Here is a 21151-nt window from a genome sequence, read left to right on the forward strand (position 1 = left end):
AATTTATTGTTACGAGTAAAATCATTAGTTATTAGTTATTACAATCTGCCGCAGGTGTATTGAACATTTCGGTTTTATATTTAGTTTTGGAGAAACGCAGGGCATAACACGGCTAGCTAGTATATTATAATTGTATGCAATTGCGGATTTACCGATGTCGCACGGACGTTTCGGATACAAAGTGTTAAGTCCGGGATTTGAACACTGCTCGAGCCTATACCTACACACAAAGTCTCGATCCCCCGAACCGATAATGACGTGACACTTGTGACCCGAATCTCCAACGATTCCGACAGCTCGCAATGATTGTCAATATTGACATTGGTATTATTGACGTGACAATATATTGTTGACATACTCACCGGCAACACGTGCATAAGCCCATATCTCGAGAGTATAAAACGCGCTCGTAAATACGCTACGGGACATTATCGACGGCGAATCACCTGAATTATTGTTCTTGAAAATATATCAAATTAAGTGCACGTAAATAGGCGGTGTATACACGAGGCCGTACATCAACCGTGGTGGAAACTGTATTGTGAAATGGATCGTGCCGTTAGCGTTACCAATATCCGGAAGTGGTCTCTGATCTTCGTGGCTCTGGTAATATTTTTATATTAACTATAACGAGTGCATTTTTGTGTTTGTGCGAGTAAGTCTATCTGTATTGCAATAGCCGGAACTATTTATTTTTTTTAAATTTTTTGTATTGTTATTTTTTTATGGGGGCAGAGTCACAACGTTTTGTTGGTGGGAGTCTTGCACTATAATTTTCAAATACGTTTAATCTAAACTCCCGACTTTCCTAACATAAAGAGATAAAAACAAAAAAAGGTACAAGTGTTTAATATTTTTTGTCCAGGGTGGAAATTGCCCTATCTTGCCCCAATGAACCCCCATGTTTGTCCCCCCTCCCAATTAGATTTATCAATAGTACAAATCTTTAAATCTTCTAAAATAAAAAAAAATTAATTTTACATTTTATAAAGCAAAAAATTGTTTTTCCTCAAATTATTGCATAAACTGCCTACATTAATATCACGTTTCTCCTGTTGTACAATAATATGTTAAATATATTATCTTTAACGTCATTGGAGTAACAAAAATAACCTAATAATATTTTTTCGTGAATTATAATTACAGAATTATCGTCAAATCATTAATTTCAAGCAAGTTTTGGTATCTTTTATTTTTTTTAATGAGCTCTAACGTACACAATATTATTCAACGATTTGGGTGTACCTACGGTTTCTTTTTTAACAATAAAACAAACAATTAAGGTTTCGATTTTGACATGACGTGTATTATTTTTTACTGTCAGTTATTATCTATAGTAACGCCGCTGCAGTCTTCAACGTACGTTTCGTATTCTATAGGTTATATTGTAGTGTGGGTTGCTGTTTAATAAATCCGCCGACGACTATCGGTCATTCCGGCGCACGCGTCTCGTCTATGAATTATATTATTATATAAATAACACTACGTGCGTGGCGTGTGAAAAAAATTAAATAATTATAAAATGGCTTGTTTAATGGAAAAAAATAATTAAAGGCTCATGAATTATTCCCGTACGTCACGCATAGTGTGCACACGCTCGGAGGCTTGTCGGTGACCGACCGCCAACCGTCGACGTGGTCCCAGAGGAATCGAAAATGTTAATGCGCGACACCGCCGGTCGTGTTCTAAGTTTTACACGGCATACAAAATAATATATTGGTAATTGCGTTGTAAGCGATAAATCGCCGCAGAGTGTTAGCAATATCAGTTGATAAGGTCCAATAGCCTCTTCAGAATCGTCCGTTGTATATTTTAGTAATTATATTAGTCTTTTGAATAACCACCTTTTTATAACCGAAAAATGTTCAGATGATCGGAACAAATTGCAAAGACGAGGCAACACCCTCGTGTACTGTATTATACGTCTTACAAACGATTGACGTAGCGAATTTGAGTTCAGTAGACCCGATTTCGTGTTGTTATAGTAATTGACCTTTGATTAAACTTAAAAAGTTAAGAATATTATGATACGAGGTCGCTGGATGGTTTTTTTTATAATTTCTAAATTGCTAAGCTAGTTATAGTCGCTTGTATATTTTAATATTTTACATATTCGCAACTCGTTTAAAAGTATACATCAATAAGAGATCATGAGTAATGTCCTTAACATTAAGTCGATCATGAGTCGATTTGCTCAAAATATGAAAAATACCAACACAAATAGGTTCTCTAATGATGGCAAATTGGCCATTTTGCACGTTTGTAGACAGAGACAATACACAGTGTAACGTCCTTTAAAATAAATGGAATTTAAAAACAACAGTATGACATTTTTATTTCATTATGTTTTCATAATAATGTTAAGTATTGCCCCGTCCATTACAACCTGCAAAAAAAAAAAATAATAAAAAAAAATAATATAAGGTCTTTACAATGGTTTCGCACAAGTACACACAACTGTTCTATCACTCGTACACAATTATTCACAAATATTTTATTGTTTGAGTTGGTATTTTAAAAATTATATCTTATTATAGTATATATTTTGACAGAAAGACAGCAAATAGATTAGATAAAAATTAAATTAAAAATAAATTGTACTAGTAAGTTCAGTAGAATTATTTTTATCATTTTAAATTTTCAAAAATAATACAGTCCAAAAGTTATCGGTGTTATTATTTTTAAATCCAGGATAATAACAGCAATAAATCTTTTATTTTATTTTGAAAATTTATTCAAGATTCAGAACGTCTTGAATTTAAAACGTCCTATATGGTTTTAGTCTATAATTAATAGCCATCCATTAGGAAATTGTAATACAATAGTTTCCAGTTTTGCTTTTTGGTTTAGATTATTAGCAGAGTGATGCATAATATATACCTATTGGTTTCAGGACTGTGTATGTTATTACAATTTATCTTTAAACAATATTATTGTTTGTATTTTGTTGTTAAACAAATTTTATCCGTCAAAACTTGAAACATCTGACTATATCTTAGTTTATCATTTTCTATACACAATGATATTTTCAAAATAATTAAACCAACTTAAAGCCATTTATAGACATTTATAAACATTTAAATTGTTAAATTTTTTTTGGTTGTGTACTAGAGTTGATATTCACAGTCAAGCTTACTTAAAATGCTTGAACATGTCGTACAGTATTCCAGGTATATCGTTTTTATAGTTATTACTAAGTACCAAAAATGCAAAGGCATAATATTTTTTTTTATATGTTCGACGTTCATATTTTATAAAATAAATCATGAAATTTTCAAATTGTTCTGTAATTAAAATTATTTATATAAAATTTGTAATATTTGCTTCAACATTTTATATTTAAACGAAAAATTGCGATTTGAATTATTTTATCGTAATTAAATATAATATAATTTATATATGGGTGATTGACATTTATTATTATTATTATTCATTATACTCAGTGTAATTTTAAAAATATTTAGATTAATTTTAAGCTATTTATACTACGAACTTAGTCACACTCTTTTACAGTTCATCAGTATGGGTTATAAGTCAACAATGCTAGTTATGGTATTATGTGTGAAATAATATTAAAATAATTACTATGTAAATTTTTTTATTATTATGTATCTGTTAAGGCTTCAAAAACAATGGCTGTTAGCCTATTTTTAAATTAAATACAGGTTATAATTAAAAAAATGACTTAATTTGCAAGTTTTCTACTTGTAAGCTTATATTATACTATAGAAAAAAATAAATTTAATGATTTATGTAATAAGTGAAATTAGAGAGATGCTAAATTAATTAAGTGTTTTTGTACTACGGTTACATAAAGCGTTTGTTAAAAATGTGATTGATCGTAAGATCTTCTTTACATGTCTTACATTTTGTGATGAGGAGTAAGTGAAATGAATTCACTTAAATTGCTGTTTTCTATTTTGACTGTGATGATAGTTATTTTAAAATAACATGACATTTTAATTTTTTTTAATGGAAGGTTTTACATTTCTTTATTTGTTTAAAAGTAGTACTTTATTTAAATTTGTCTGACGATTTTTTTTTTGTTTTGTGGTTGATAGTAATAAATGCCTCAGAGGATGTAACTAGGCTTATTTTTATGGAATGTTTTTATTAAATGACTTCGTTTGTAAATAAATCTACTTTTTTGTTTTTAGGTATCCTATGTTGGGAAAATCTCAAAATGTAGTAGTTGATTATTAGTTCTTGGATGGTTTATACTTGTTCATTATTTAAATGAAATTTTTAGTCAATTTTATTGAGCTAAAAGAGTCACTCAAGACTAATGATTATGAAAAAGTTTGAATTTGAAAATGTGTTAAGTAGGTAACGGATATGCTATTTAGTGGATATCCAGTGAACCTCGTCGTTGAGAAATAAGTCATTAGAATTATATATTTGTTAAATTTGAATTCAATGATAAATAATTTCATATGAAAAACGATTCTGGATTCTGAGGTCTGTCAGCCTAGATAACTAAGTGTTTTTTTTATGATATATTAATATATTGTTATTAGAGAAATTTATTTAACTTTGAGTGTTATGGTAAATAGGTTGAATTATATTTTACTGAAGACATTGCATTTGAAAATAATGTTATAATGAGTATAAAACATAACAATATAAATACACGAAGTTGCAATTACCCTAAATAATATTTTTTAAATCATAAAAAAAACAAACATATTTATTTTTCATTTAATATCCAATTTCATCTAAATCTTACCTTAAAATGTTTTTAAAACAAATAACTATATATACTGAATATATATTTAAATTTTTTGATTACAGTATAAACTTTATATTGAATTTATTTTTCTATAAATAACTTAAAAGGGTTAAATTTAAAAACAAAGTAAGTTTTGTTAAATAGGTATTGTTTTTGGATAAAAATTCCCGTTTATTTTGTTTTTATGAAGGTACTAGAAATTTTTCTGCCATTGATCCCCTAATGTACCTACTAAAAGACTTAGTTTTCAACTAGAACCATTCTCTAAGTCGAAAATCGAAGCCTAAAATTTAATAATAAATACAAAAAGAAAAGAAAAAAAGAAAAATCTATCATTCTAAGTTCAATTTATTCATCGATTTAAAATAAAAATCTAAAATATTGCGATTCTTGAAGCTTCTAAACTAAACCAACTTCGTCTGTGTGTATTTGTTTGCTAATATGGTAGATACTAATGGCATAATATTTCCGAGAACTGGCCTCGAATCAAATAAAATAATAATTATATAACATGTTTTATGTTTTGGGTTAAAACTGGATCATTTAATCTTATTGGTTACCTTTTAGTTTATTACCAATAGAACAATAGTATGAATTATAAGCAATTTAAATATATAACAAAATAACACTTACAATATAGGCTAACAAAAAGTCTTCGCTAAGAATAGTTATTCGTATAATAATTTAAAATTTTAGATATTACTGACGTACGTCCAAATATCTACGTCAGCTCCTTGCGGCGGAAGCGGTAAATGCGGTTGTGAAGATGGCTGCGGATGTTGTAAATGATGCTGAGGTGGTTGCTGCTGATACTAAAAATACAAACTTTAATCAAGAGGTTGGTCGAAATCGACATAACAAAATTGAATTACGATAATGGATTTGATAAAATTGTATTAATGAATCATTTTTATTTTTAATCACAATTTTGATAAATTTTAATGTTTTCTAGTTTTTAAAATTTTTTAATGATATTTTATTGATTTGAATAATGTTTTTCGTTTAGTTTAATTATTATGTGTTAGAATTTATGACCACTCATTTATGAATTTTTCGAGATTAGAGCATATTGATCCAAGTCGTTTATTATTTATTTATGAACATTTCCCATGCATATAAAAAAAATCTAAACAAATCAATAATATCAGAAATTTTAAAAGCTTCACAACGATTAGAATAATTTATCAAAAATAAATTTGTTTTTTCATATGTGTATCTATCAAATAGAAACATTAAAAAAAAAAAAAAACTTACTGCAAAATCTTTTTTCACACAAAGTACGTAATTCCCTGTAGTATGATGGTTACTTCTTACCTTCTATATTTAACATTGGTTAGACCAGGTTTTAAGCCTGATGATCGGGATTATTTGACATTGGTTGTCATTGCGATTGCGTCATTCTCGATAGTTTTCTATTTAATATTCAATTATATTATGCAATAACTCTTTGAGGACAGAAATAAAATTGTGTTCCCTACTGGCTATATCAGTCGTAAATAAATACGGTAGTATTGTAAAACGCGATTGTAATGATTTTACTTGTTTTCGTATAGTCTTGATGGAATCTTAATGTCATAACGATGTTATATTTTATTGTACTAGATTGTTGATCACTGCGGGAAGGGGAGCTTTTAATATATATTTTTTAATTCTGAACGGGTAGCGATGTTTGTATTGGTTTAACAATAATGTATACTAAAAAATATTGTTTAGCTAAAAGTTGTATCGTATGAAAAATGCTTCAATTTTTAACTTTGAGGATTCTGTTTAAAATCTGATTTGGTAAGTACATTAGGAGGGTAAAAATAAAATAAATCCTAAAACTTTTTGAAATAATGAAAAAAATAAAAACATAATAGCCGGACAACTCACTTTGCTATTAGGTGTCGAATGTAACTTTTCACTGAATAATAGTTTTAATGTTTGTTACAGAAAATAGATTGTAATGGATATAATAAATTATTTAAATTAAATTATAAACCACAGTGTATGGGAAAGGATTCTAAATGGAGATCAGTCTATCAGCCTTTATTAGGTTTATTAGTTTTTAAGTATAACCATATCTAATTAGGTATAATTTATATTGTATATTATGTACATGTATTTCTATTCATAATAGTTTGAATTAGTTTTTGCAAAAAAGTCATGTATTATATGATTAATTATTATAATGTAATTCATTTATATCGTGATGTATTATTGTATTTGATATTAATTGAGTACAATATAGGTATATCGATTTACCTTAAAATTATATATTATTATATATATCCTCGATATTTTTATTGATTTGTGACTATTAAAAAAAATATATATATTTAACTAGGCATTTAAAATATTTCGTTATATCATCAATTTTAATTTTTACTACACAATAAACTTTTTAAAATATTAAATTAATAAATTTTAAAACAATAATCATACGACGAATCGTATTATATTCATTGATGGAAAAATAAATTACTTATAAAGCAATAAAAACATATTTTTAAATATTCTTAGAAATATAGAGTGGAGGATGGTTTTTATTCACAATCATTTTTCGTATGTAATAATTTAGAAATTAATTTATTTGAATTGAATTTTCAATTTTTTTAATCCATGGCCGTGATGACGAGACAAACTTGATATCTACTATATAGCGGGGCGTGTTTCCTAATTAATACTATTTTTAAAGCTATATTATTAATACTATTCATTTATTTTTGTAATGTTTTTAATCTATTATTGTTATTTTAGATATTACTCATGTATGTTCAAATGGCTTCATTGGCACCATGTGGTGGCTGTGGTAGCTGTGGAAGCTATGGTAATAGTTTTAGTATCTCCAGCATTCTTCCATCACTTCCAAAAATTAATGTAAAAATTAACCTCAGTGGACTTTTTTGAAAAAAAAAATAAAAATTTTTAATGATTTTATTATTTTATATGGTTTATAATCAACCTTTTAAAATGTTTTGAGTACCATAATCATAAATAAAATAAATTTTATGCTAAATCATGTTTTTATTTTTCTGAAATTGTCATGTAATAAATATTTATAATATAATCGTATCGTTTATTACCTAGAACATTAATATTTAATCCAATTATTTTTTAAAACCGTTAATATATTTTTCTTGATAGGTATTATATTACTTTCCTGTTAACTGCTTAATAATGTAAATAAACTTTACTATTTAATATATTTTATTATATATAATAGCTGTACTACATTTCTATCAATATTAGTTATCTAATTTTTCAAATATGTTTTTACACGTCTGAAATTATTATTGAAAAACTTCTATGAAATGAGAAATCAAAAACATATATATATAACTTAAAAAACAAGCAATCAAATTTTAAATTTCATAACTTTTTTCAAAATCAAACATTTTTCGATATACTTGAAACTCACAAAAAAAAGTACAATTGATGTACAATTAATTAATTTATCATAAATTGTCTGATAAATTGCAGGTTTTATACTTAGGTAAGGTATTTTCTATTTTTATTAATACGATAGTTTTAAATAAATTCGGTCAATAGTTTTTCATTGAAATTAAATATAGACAATAGACATTTATATAAAAGAACATATCAAAATACATTTTTTGGTGTTTAAGTGTTCTATTTGTATATTCAACGGGTTTTTTTTAGCATAATATTAAGCACAATTCATATAATATGACATATTACCTAAATTTAAACATGAATACCATTCACGCGTATTATTGTTCACTGCTTGCAAAACATTAATTATTATTATTTTATTTATTTATTGGTATATTTAAAAGTGCTATATCTTAGTATGAAATGTAATATAAAAACTTTAAAAGTGTATTCATTCATTACATTTTATTTTTATTAAATATCATACTTAAATATTTCAATACAATCAAAAATATAATTATTATTAACTTATATAAGTATGGTTTAGGTTTATTGGTTTATTTATATTTATAATTGAAATAGTCTTTTGTTTTTATGAAACTCAAACAGAATAAACAAAAACCATCATTATCGTATAAGGTGTATTGTACATTGTATACGACACCTGACACTAGTCACAAATAAATTATATATTATATTTGTACTTTACTGGTAATAGTGATATTGAAATAAAATGATTACTAATGTTTTACATTTTATGCATTGCTTTGAGTGATACTTTGTAATGTTTAAAAGTGTTGACTTAAATAATATAAGTATTGAAAAAAAAAACAATTTTAAATTGATGCTCGGTAAGTATTGTTGACATTCGAAAAATTATACTATCAAATAAATATTGATCAACGCTGAATGCTCGACTCGAGTATTCCAAGCGCTGTAAATGCGGCTATCGTTTTCATTAGTATTATTATTGTACGAACATTTCCCAACAGTTTTAATTGTTTATTATTTTTTATAGCTTTGTAATTATACGTATTAGTAGGTAGGTACTGTAATTATTGTAATACGAGTACAGAACATACCTATTCTGGAGATAATTATTCTACTAAAGCTATACGTTTAGACCAATTTATGATCACGATAAGCACTAATGTGTAAAAACGAGAAAAATATTTCTTTTGTTTAACCTACGACAGAGTAGAAATATAATACATTATAATGTATATTATTTTTGACACTCGCGATATATCAGTATAATCAAAACAATGACATGTGTTATATATTATAGGCACGTAGACGCAGACGTGTCCGAAATAGCACTGTTCGAAACAATATCCATCGTCTGCGAGTTCCAGTGTCGAATTTTTCAATTTTCCGCTAAAACCCTGAATTTCTGTACACAAACGATCCGATATTTTTATTTTTTTCTTTGCGACTTAAAGTTACATACTCCATTTACCCACCGTTTCGTGGGAGTAAATTATTACCCAAACAAATTTCATAACATAACACTATAATAGTATACTTAATATTATTTAGTTGTGTAGGTTTCTGACAATGACATACTCAACATCCATCTGCAGCATAACCACTCTACTATTTTGTAAATTATAAGTTGTCAACTCGATTTGCATTGGTAAACATGCATTGTAACTACAAATGTAAGTAAAAATGAAAAATGAAAAATTACTTTAAAAAAAAAAAAAAAATCTCATTTGTAAATACTATACATCGCTTATCATACCTTATTCCAAAATTTTTACTAGATAACTAGTTTTTTTTAGTTAAATTGAATTTAAATTAATCTACTATCAAATTCTTCAAGAACGGTGTTGTAAGTTAAGCATAAACCAAGAATCTTTTAGAGATATTTCAAGAAATTAATTTTGTATTGTTTAAAGATTTTTAATTCTTGTCTGAAATGTAGTGGGCCACACTGAACATAATTACATGGGTATTTTAAGAGTAAAGCCGACCTCTAAACACAATGATAATAAAACAGAGAAAATTTTAATTTTTAAAGACCAACATATTTAATGCTGTTTTTAATTATTTATTATTATTATTATTTTTTTTTTGTGCGTGTATATTATTATGTTAAATTAATTAAACATAAAAGAACTTTAATAATTGTAACGACAAGAACTGCCACCGCTGGCGCTCTCAAAAACATAATACTTTCAAACAAAATATGAATACGAGTAATGAGAGTTGTTAATCACGTGAAAACTATAAAATCGAATACAATAAAGTTGTTGTATACTTGTACCCACTACACTACATGACAATTATTTATCTCTCTGAAATTTTCCGAGCACTCAAGTTTATACGTATATTATAACATGTAATAAATAAAACATGTCTACCGTTAGCTAGTTTAAATATATTGCACCTGGTAAAGTCTGCACGTCTTTGGATGTATCGTTTGTTTTTGCATTAAACGAATGAGCCAATGACGGAAATGAGTAAAATCATCGACACGTCAATAACAATTTTTAAAGAAAAAATAATAACTATTAATATTACTAATGATGCGATAGAGCAGTTACTACTGTTATATTATTGCATATGAATAATATCTATGCAATTCGATCTGAATAGTAATATAGTTTTATTTGTATTATTTTTCTACTTCCATTTTGTGATATTTTTTACAATACAGATGTCAATACCACATAAATTTATTTTAAATCCAACGCTAATATATTATTATATGTATAGGTACATAATATATGGATAAGTATACACTATACACACAATAATTGGTTATAATAAGAGGGCAAGTAATATTTCTGTACCACGTATGGAGATCAAAAATAGTTTTAATACTTAAAGTTAGGTTAGGTAGGTCGTGTTAATTTATCTATTATAGATATAACATTTCATATTGAAATTGTAAAAACGTGCATTAGAAAATACCTTTTTATTTAAAAAAAACTGCGTAATTTACTCGGTATTAATAAAATTAAAATGATTTATTTTTATTGTAAAATCGATAGGTACTAACGTAATATTATGGAACTATAAAATTATGTGGATCTGATTATAAAAATGTTCTATAATCACTAAAAACATCTTATGAAAACTATCACTAATGAAAATTATGAACAATGAAACCCAGCTCACAGGTAAAATTTTGGGTGTACATAGTGTCCGTATATTCTTAAAGTATAACTTTTATTTATGATCGTGGTTTCTTATTAGTAATGCAATAATCGCGATTACCACGTTCACCCAAGTACATGAGCAGTGTGAGAGTGTGGCACAAGCTTTAATCTTTATAGTTACATTTCTTATATTATTTTTATAAAAGATTTCCAGCGATAGTAACCTTATAACTTATAACAAATATCTCATACACTTAGGTTTATTTTCCGATTGCGGCATATTAGCAATAGGCGCTATTTGTTTAACTCGAAGAGAAAACCTGGTTTATTAAATAATTGAACATTTTGAGATTACAGGCAATTAAAAAAAGGATATTTTAATTTTCGATGTACTAATAATAATCTTTGTAATTCTAGTTTTATTGTAAATAATAATAGTGAACAAATTGTTGATCAGCCTAAAAGATTAGATTATGATTAGACAGAAAGTCTTAAGACTTTTAAATTATGAAAGAAAATGTTGTGTTTGGATATAATAATGTTTCACCATCAGTGATAACCAATTCAAAAATTTGGAGAGGTACGCAGATTATGAACACCCTATACGTGATTAAATTTATCTTATTAAGGGTTTCTATCGTTTGAAAATTGTGCTCAAATGAGTTGTATTTTTGTGCGTAAATATGTTGTAATTTTGTAACCTATCCGTTCTCCGCATACTACCGTTGCAATTTACAATTATCTAACATAAGTCATTAGTCATTAACAATACATTATTAGTTGTTGTAAATTGTAATGTTATGTTTTCTTTATATTACATTAACTCGATAGTTAAAAGTAGAATGTTTTTCAGTCCCACTCAGATGTCGATATAGTAATCACGTTAATCACGTGTGGTTGTTTTTGTCTGTTTGTTTAATTTTACAACTTATTTTTATTAATTAATTAATAATATTATGGATATTTGATCTATACTTAAAACTTAATAAGAAGCAGTAAGGCTGGTCCAGGAACGTGGTATTTCACACACTCAAATAAAATAATAATTACTGATGAATAGTGATAAAAAAAAAAAAAAAAACTGGGTTACATAGCAGTGTTGTATCACTCGGTTGGGTTTTCTTTGTTTCCGTTTTAAATATAACTACACGTGTGCGACGTGCTCTGACTGGGTAAGAATATTTCATTATAATCATTTAATCTGCTATTTGTCCGGTATGTAACGCCCTTGTAATTTATAACTCAAACGTATAATGTCTGTTCACGTGAGAGACGCATCATCGTTTTTCGTTCATCTTGTATATTCGACGTAGGCCCCTCAAGCAGATTATACAGGGCACGTCGAGATTAAAAATAAAATTTTCCCAACGACTCGTTCTGAATAATTTTCAAACACAAACGTTTCGTGTACTGCGATTTAAAGTGTTTAAATGCATTATGTTGACAATTCATACAAATCTCTAGTTATTATGATAGGTAGCACACGACGTCATGTCATCGTCTTTTTTTTCTAAATATCTGTACAAACAAAAAAATTGATATATATATTAACATAATCCTAATGAAAAAGTCGTGCAAACCTTACTAGAAAATTAATTTTTTTTTGTTAATTTACACAAAATATTATTAACTACACTACACTTTATATTAACAAAACAAAACAAATTAATTTTTTTGGTTTTGAATAATGACTACTTACTATTAAAGTTATTAATTTTTCTGAGCATTATATTAATTTTGAGATTTATACGAATTATAAAATATTATTGAACATTTAATTAAGGATATTTTTGTTACAATTTCAACGGGTCTAATGACACGGAGGGGGGCGTGTAATATTTTAAGTGCACAATCAATACTGATATTAAACTTTTTATATAGGTAGTATTATACCACCATTATCGATATATAATCACAGAATGGTTTTTTTTTCTATACGATAGCGACTATCCTCTTCCTACTTTATTAATATTAATATAATACTAATATTAGAATATTAGTGAGTACTTTGACGGGCAGTTATAATGGAATCGTATACACTATTTTTTCTTCATTATTTGATCAATTACCTATAGTAATTTATGATAGAATATTCACAAAGGAATACTTTTTAAAATTAAAATACATCTCTATGACGTAGGATCACGTCAAATGGAGAAAATTGACCAACAAACCAATCATATTAAAACGTTTTAATAAAATAATGTATTTACAGAATTTAAGTATAATCCACTCAGTCTAGTGTTCAACAAGCTCAAATAAAAGTAGAATATGTTGACGTATTTACTTATTCTCGTTGTCAATAATTCTATACATAAATATCCATGTTCCTAAAAAGTACTCATGTGGAATACTTTTTTATTTCCCTGTGAAAATAGTTAGAATTATTTTATATACCATATCATATGTATTAAATTGTTAGTGTCAAAATGGTTAGATCACTTAAAATTCGTTTTCCAAGATGCGAATGCCGTAGTGCCGTGTAAAGTAAGCAATTTAAAATAAGTTAATAAAATATTTATAAAGTATGATATTATGTATTGATAAAATAATCTTGGAAGGTGTTTGGTGAAGTAATAGATATTTAATATTTTTATTATAGTAACGACATTTTGGATTTCGTTAATAGACTTAGCAGCAGTTCATCAGTTTTGTTTTATTTTATACATGTTATATAAATTGTTTTTTTATTTTCTCTACAAAAACATTTGTCAGAGTAGTGATAGTGTTCCATAATCCTCATAATCCTCGGATTACAAGGTACATATCTCATTTTTAATTTAAACGAATAATGAACACAATAGGTCAGAGAAAAGAGACTAAAATACGATCTAAAATGATAGTAAAATCGTCAATTTTTTAACTTTCTTACTTTAGAGTAAGAATACCAATTTCTCATTTTTAAAATTCATAAATTTGTGTTCTCAATACATTAATTGTATAGTTTACTTTTTAATAATTATAAATTATTATGAAATAATAATTGAATAGGAGAATATTAGAAAATATTTCCTTTCAGAAAAGATTTTAAATTTTAATTGTATTTAATGACAAATAAAATAAAAAATAAAATATATTCTACCAAATAAATAATTTTTTTTAGCGAATCGAAATTAAAATATTTTAGATTCTGAACGGAGTGAAGAATGTATTGATTTTACAATGATGTATGTTTTTTTTTTTTTTTGTTTTTTTTTTTTTTGTGTCTGTGTACAGCATAACTAGTCGAAATAATGCTCCAATTTCAAACTATGGGGGTGGTTTCCGATGTAAAAGTGAATATCCTTGGTGCATTATAGAGGTAAAAAGTTAACATTTTCCAACACTTTTCAAAAAAATCGAGAAAAACAAAAAAAAAATGACGGAAAAACGGCAATTTTTACGCAAAACCAGTTTTCGACCAAATCGATTTTTTTTTATGGTTGTAATTCAAAAACTAATCACTGAAAATACTTGAAATTTTCACCAAATGTTAATGTCAGTGGTATCCGTATATAATTAAATTTTCAAAAAATTTTGACTTTTTTTGAGTTATTTATAGACCACTGATATTTTCGATTTTTTGGAGAAATTTTTTTTAAAGTGTCGATAAAAAATTTTTGAATGACCAAAAAGTTTTGAAAATTTAATACAAGGTTCCTTATGAGTTGTTTTTAATGTAGCTAAAAAAAATTAAAAATCGTTAGTCACAATTTTTTTTTATAAGCGTTTTTAGTTCAAATTTTTACGAAATCTGTCGAAAACGCGAAAATTTGCAAGTAATTTTGAAGTTGAAAAATCATAAAATTTTTTTCTTTTATAACTAAGTTTTGAAAATTTGGTACAAGGTTCTCCATACATTTTTCTTCAAATATCTGTAAAAAAAACTCTACCGGATTCAGACAAAAAATTTTTATGAGCGTTTGAAATTTAAATTTTTACAAAAACCGCGTAAATAACAGTTTAGCCTCAAACGATTTTTGATATTTGTTATTATTCAAAAAGTATAAGTCGTAGATACTTGAAAATTTTACCAGTTATTAAGATTCGCGTTTTATTTACGTGATTTAAATTTCAAAATATTTTGACTTTTTTTGAGCTATTTATAGACAACTGAAATTTTCAATTTTTCTGAAAAAATATTTTTGAAGTGTCGATAAAATTTTTTTGGCCCTATCAAAATACTTGAAAATTTAATACAAAGTTCCTCATATGTTATTCTTATAGTGATTAAAAAATTATAAGAATACATAGGCACAATTTTTTTTATTAGCATTTGAAGTTCAAATTTTGACAAAAATTCGTCAAAATTATGAATATTTGCGAAATATTTGAAGTTGAAAAATCATAAAATTTTTTGTGTTTATAACTAAGGATTAAAAATACAACACTAAGTTTTCCATAAGTTTACCTTCAAGTATCTATAGAGAAAACTCGAAGCATCATTATAGGAAAAATTTTAAGTGCGTTTGAATTTTAAATTTTAACGAAATAGCGTAACGATAACGATTTATCCTCAAACGATTTTAAATATTTGTTATTTTTCAAAAAGTATAAGTCGTAGATACTTGAAAATTTTACCAGTTATTAAGATTCGCGTTTTCTTTACGTGATTTAATTTTCAAAATATTTTTTAATATAAGCTGGTTTTTTTAAACCACCTTTTTCACCAACCACTAGAAATTATATCCTAGGCTGACAAATCATCTTCGTTCAGAATCGTTTTTCGTATACAATGATAATTATCATTGGATTCAAATTTAACACTCCTATAATATATAATAATGATCCATACGGCACCTAATGTACAGCAGAGCGGTACTCACTTGCCCACTTTTTTAGTTTTGTATACTTTACGTCATAATAATATATATTTATAGTTTTCAATTAAAACCTTGATTTAATAGGTAGTTTATTGTATGATAATTAATATTATATCATACTATTTTTAAGTGCGTTGATAATTATCAAAATGTTGTTTAATATTTTAAATATTTTAAAGTCAATAAAACTAAAACAACCCTCTGTCCCGAACTAATTTTTTTTCAATGATGATTTATTTTCCATTAAATATAACTGCAAAACATTTTTTCTACTTTGTAGATTATAATATCTATGTATCCTAACCTAAAAAACATATATTTTATTTTGTCATCATTTGAAAGTACCGCTAATATAAGTGGAAATATAATAAGTATATGTCATTGTCATAATATGTCATCATGGTTATAGTATTATAAAATACGTGTTAGGTGTGTGGCGTTTTTGTGGTTTTACGATTATATTTATATATAAAAAGAAAAATGCTTTAACAATGCAGTCAACAGAGCAACTGGGTTATAAGTTATGATCATCCGTGGGCGGTGGAAGACTTTTCTGGCGAATACAAAATATATGCACACCGATTACGCAAATAGGAATATATTTTAATGTATTACATTAAAGGCGAGTACGTTACAAAGGTCTTCAATCACTCCAATTGTGAATTTTTTTATTTTCTATAAATACATTAAGTGTACTTGAAAGTTTAAGCTTTACACCCCGTTAAATGAGTGTTAAATATCGAGCTAAAAGAAAAGTCTAAGAAAAAGTTTTACATACCGAACTATGAGTTTGGAAATTATTTTTAACAGACATACGCAACATAATATTATAAGTATACCGTATAAAAAAGAGTTATTTAAGATGTTGCAAACTTTTTTAATTATTTTTAAACAAAAAAAAAAAAATATTAATAAATTTAAATACTTGTAGTTAGTATATTATATGTTTAGGCGCCGATTACTGAATTCATGTGGTTTTATAAGACACTTTAAAAGAATACATACGTTTGTAATATAAATAAACTACACATTATTCTGGTCACAAAAATCATATTCCACTGTTATGCTCACTATTTAAGATTCATTTTAAAAAGCATTTATTTATGTTTATAGTTGGCTATAGTATTATTATACTGATGCAATTCGTTTTTATATTATATATGCCAAACGGTATGATCACTATTTCGGTAAGAGGTTTCCAAAAGTTGCATATAGCTTTTTCAGTATATATGACATCAATACAGAGAATACATACTTGGGTTGACATTCCCGATGATTTTTTCGGCACTTTGTTTTGTATGTTTTGTACGAGTTTATTATTGAGTTCGTAATACTTTCGATGAACGCCACTAGTAGAATAAATAAACTTGATGAAGTACCCTAAAAATTAAAATTCTCAGATATTTTTATCCGTACCTAGAATACGGGCTTAATATTTTTTTATTTAGAAAAAAATAGTTATCGACGAGTAACACGATTAAATATTTACAGGTATTAGATGGTTTTAATATTATGCGAAAATATAGACTTTGTAGTTTATACTATAAATAGTATTAATTTTTAAATGCAATGCTTTGTTTTCTACCTTATATAAAAAACAAAACAAAGTTTCAGGATAGACTCAAAATTGAAAATGTTGTTTTTGATCATCTACTTCAGTACGAGCACACGTGTTTATCGAAGTGAAACATTTTTTCGTGGAAACATATTCTATAGATTATGAACTTTAAATATAATATGTATTAATTTTTATAATATATTATTTGTATGTTCGGCTTTAAAATAAAACTTTGAACTTTTTTTTTAACAGCACTGATCTAATGAAGGACTCGGCGAGGTAATCGAACACTAGCCGTTTAAACGGAATTATTTCTGTAGACAACATTGATACTAAAAATACTGAAATTTGAACAGATTTTATACCTAATTGATTGAAATTCAAGTGCATTTGTGTTATTCGTTTAAATTAGACATCAGTTATCTTCACGACTTTAATGTTTATTACAGCATTGCGCAATGTGTCAACGTCGCTTAAAATACTGTAATATGTTCTATCGTATTGCCAAAAAAAAAAAAAAAAAAAAAAAAAAACATATAATAATAATATGCTCAATCGCCGTTATACGGTCGTCTCGGCCGTTAATTGGGCACAAGACGTCGGTGATTTGTCATCGTTTCGCGGGATGTTATCCGATCCAGTACTCGTTGTTGAATGTGTGATCACTTTGTCGCCGTCGAGTTCTACGGATAGTACCCGACCATAATACTCACGGCGATAAACCACTTAAAATATTTTATCACATATTATTGGGTTATAGGTAATCAGTCTTATTATTTATGGTTCTTGCGGTTTGGGTGGGATTATACGATGCACCGCTCGAACGGCATAGGTATATAATACGACCGTAATTAAATTATTTTCGTTGCCCCGTTTTCAAACATAAAATTACGCGATCGTTGATTCGACTGTTGCATTTACTAACTTTGATCTAGAATCTAGATAATTATTTTTGTGATAGGTACTCTTCAAATGGTCGATAATTTTCACGGTAGTACCTACTTAAATGTTTTATGGCGTATGCATACGAACCATAGTCATAAGGACTATACAGTAAAAAAAAAAAATATTTTTATTTTAACGGTCACGGTTCGTTCTCGAGTTCAGTCTGGGATATTTTAGACCTCGAGAACTAATTTTTACGGACCCAAATATCAAATGAAAAAAAGTTTGTCAATAAATTTTTATTTTCGTAATATATAACATTTAACTAATATAAGTATTCAATTAAATTTTTCTAGTTTTAAAGGAAACTTTCAAACTATCCAATGACACAAGTATACAACTATCAAATGTTTTATTTTCAAAACCTACATAATATGTTTTTAAGATAAACATTTTTGTCCACTTTAAGGATTAAAGGTAGTAATGTTTTTTTTATTTTTTTTATGTACAATATTTTAATAAGTAGTAATTGTAACAATAATAATAACACATAAATGTCTGGTGAAAAATTAAAGGTCACTAAAAAAAAAATCTCAAATTTTGTGAGCCTCTTCTTAATTCGGATTTTTTTTTTTTTTGTTTTTATTCATAAAAGCACAGATTGATCGTTAAAACCAATTAACATACACTTGTAATTAGGTATTTAAAAATATCTTGTATGCAATTATATACATTTTTCGTAATTGAAGGTAATGTTCTTAATTTATAATATAATGGTATAGTGAACAATGTAAAGTGTAAATTGGATAAAAAAAAGCCCCCCTAAGGAACACCCAAGATCGTTATATTGTGGAACTTTTAACTCAGATAAGTGATCTTTGTTCTTTTTACTAAGCTGCTTAACTTCAATCAATTTATTTCAATTGTTAATATTTTTAGCCTTTGAAAAACATCATTAAGTTGTGGCACGTAACGATTATGTTAAAAAAAAATCATTTGATTTTTTAAAGATGGTGCTTGACTAGTTGACGACGTTTTTGTATTGCGTTTCAACTATAAGTTATAACTAAAACTAATTTCAGAAGCCTCGTGATGTTACAATATCGATTTTATATCATTTAGTCAAATGGCCAAAAGTATTATCAAGTCATTTTTATTTTTTTTCATAAATTATAAATCATAATTTAATTTAGTTAGTGCAGAAAAATTATATAAGCCAGTTAGCAGTAGATTATTTTAGCAGTTTTGATTTTGTGATTTGTGTAGATTTATAAAATTCAAAACGTATACTTATATTTAAATTCAATGTTCTGCTGTATACATATAATTGTAATAACAGGTTTGTTCATTTGGAGGTTTGTTCGTTCTTATTTATATTATTTGATTATCACTTTATAAAATTCAATAGTAAGTCATGGTGGCTGAATTTTTTATATTTAATTTACTTATAATATTATACCTAAATCGTTTTTTAGGTATAGTATTTTTTTAGTCTTACCATTACTGCTATTTTAAATTTGATAATCAGAAGCATAATGAAATCAATTTTTTCAACCAATTTTTCTGTTATTATTATCATAATAATAAATTTATATTAAAAATAATTATAATTTTTGATTATATTATATAAATTCATATAAATAAAAAAATGAGTGATAATCTTTAACCGATTAAACAGACACGAATTTAATTGATTTTTATAACGATTATTGACCAACGGCATGTAAATTTAGCGATATAAATAAACTCTAGTACAATAAAAAATGTTTTCACCGTTAGTTAGAAACAACAACATTTCAAAGCAAAATATTAATTTGATTAGGTTTATGATTTCTCTGGAAATAGTTCGTATCTACCTACTATAAAATATTATTATACCATTATAAAAGCAAGCCAACACAAAATGTTACACATTTAATATTTTATTTTAAACGGCTTTAATAGCTGCTATGAAAACTTTTACATTTATTTCTTTTTCGTTTTTCAATTAATTTTGAAGTAAAAAATACATTATATTATATTTTTAGTGGTTCTTAATTCTAGAATAAAATCTTTTATACTCGTTTTATTATTAATTTAAATAAAGTGTTGGACCGAAAAACATTTTTTTTTTTTATATCATATCATTTGATAAAATTAACGATTGGCCGCTTACAATAATTGTATTACAGCAAGTAAAATTCAGTTGTAAGTTTTACATTTTGTTATTCATAGTTATTAACCAATCACGACGATTTATTTGTTATAAAACATAAACCTCAAACAGTTAATGTAAATACAATAAATTGTATAAAACGTGTAACTTAAATAATTATAAATAGTAATAAAATTAGGAATGTTCAGCAAATCAAAAACCATAGCAAATCTACTCGAAAGTTTGATATAGAATTTTTTATTCATAACGTAGGTATATGTCGAATAACATAAAACATACTGTTTTATTATAATAAATTAATATGTGAGTATGATCTCCTTGGTCGTTCATTTTCAACCGGATTGTTCTGATATTTATACAAATTATTTGGATTTTAAAGTATAGGTATGCTTCTTTTTTAAATATGAGATAGAAATCTAATTTTTATACATAAATTCGTTTCACGTCATTCTGATTCCAAATAAACCAATTTATTTTTGCTTGTTTATTGATTTTTTTTTCATTTATTCCAGCTGTCGATTTTTATATGTTTATTATGCT

General features: G+C 26.3%; 1 long non-coding RNA gene across 1 annotated transcript; it reads left to right on the top strand.

Moving 5' to 3' along the window:
* LOC114132322 (uncharacterized) lies at positions 1–7648 on the top strand. The gene is made up of 4 exons (XR_007604918.1): positions 1–15; positions 85–606; positions 5426–5567; positions 7469–7648. It is a non-coding gene; the product is annotated as an uncharacterized LOC114132322 (long non-coding RNA).
* Positions 7649–21151: the final 13503 nt, after the last annotated feature.

Source organism: Aphis gossypii, chromosome 3, assembly GCF_020184175.1.
Source record: "Aphis gossypii isolate Hap1 chromosome 3, ASM2018417v2, whole genome shotgun sequence".
Classification (NCBI taxonomy): Eukaryota; Metazoa; Arthropoda; class Insecta; order Hemiptera; family Aphididae; genus Aphis; species Aphis gossypii.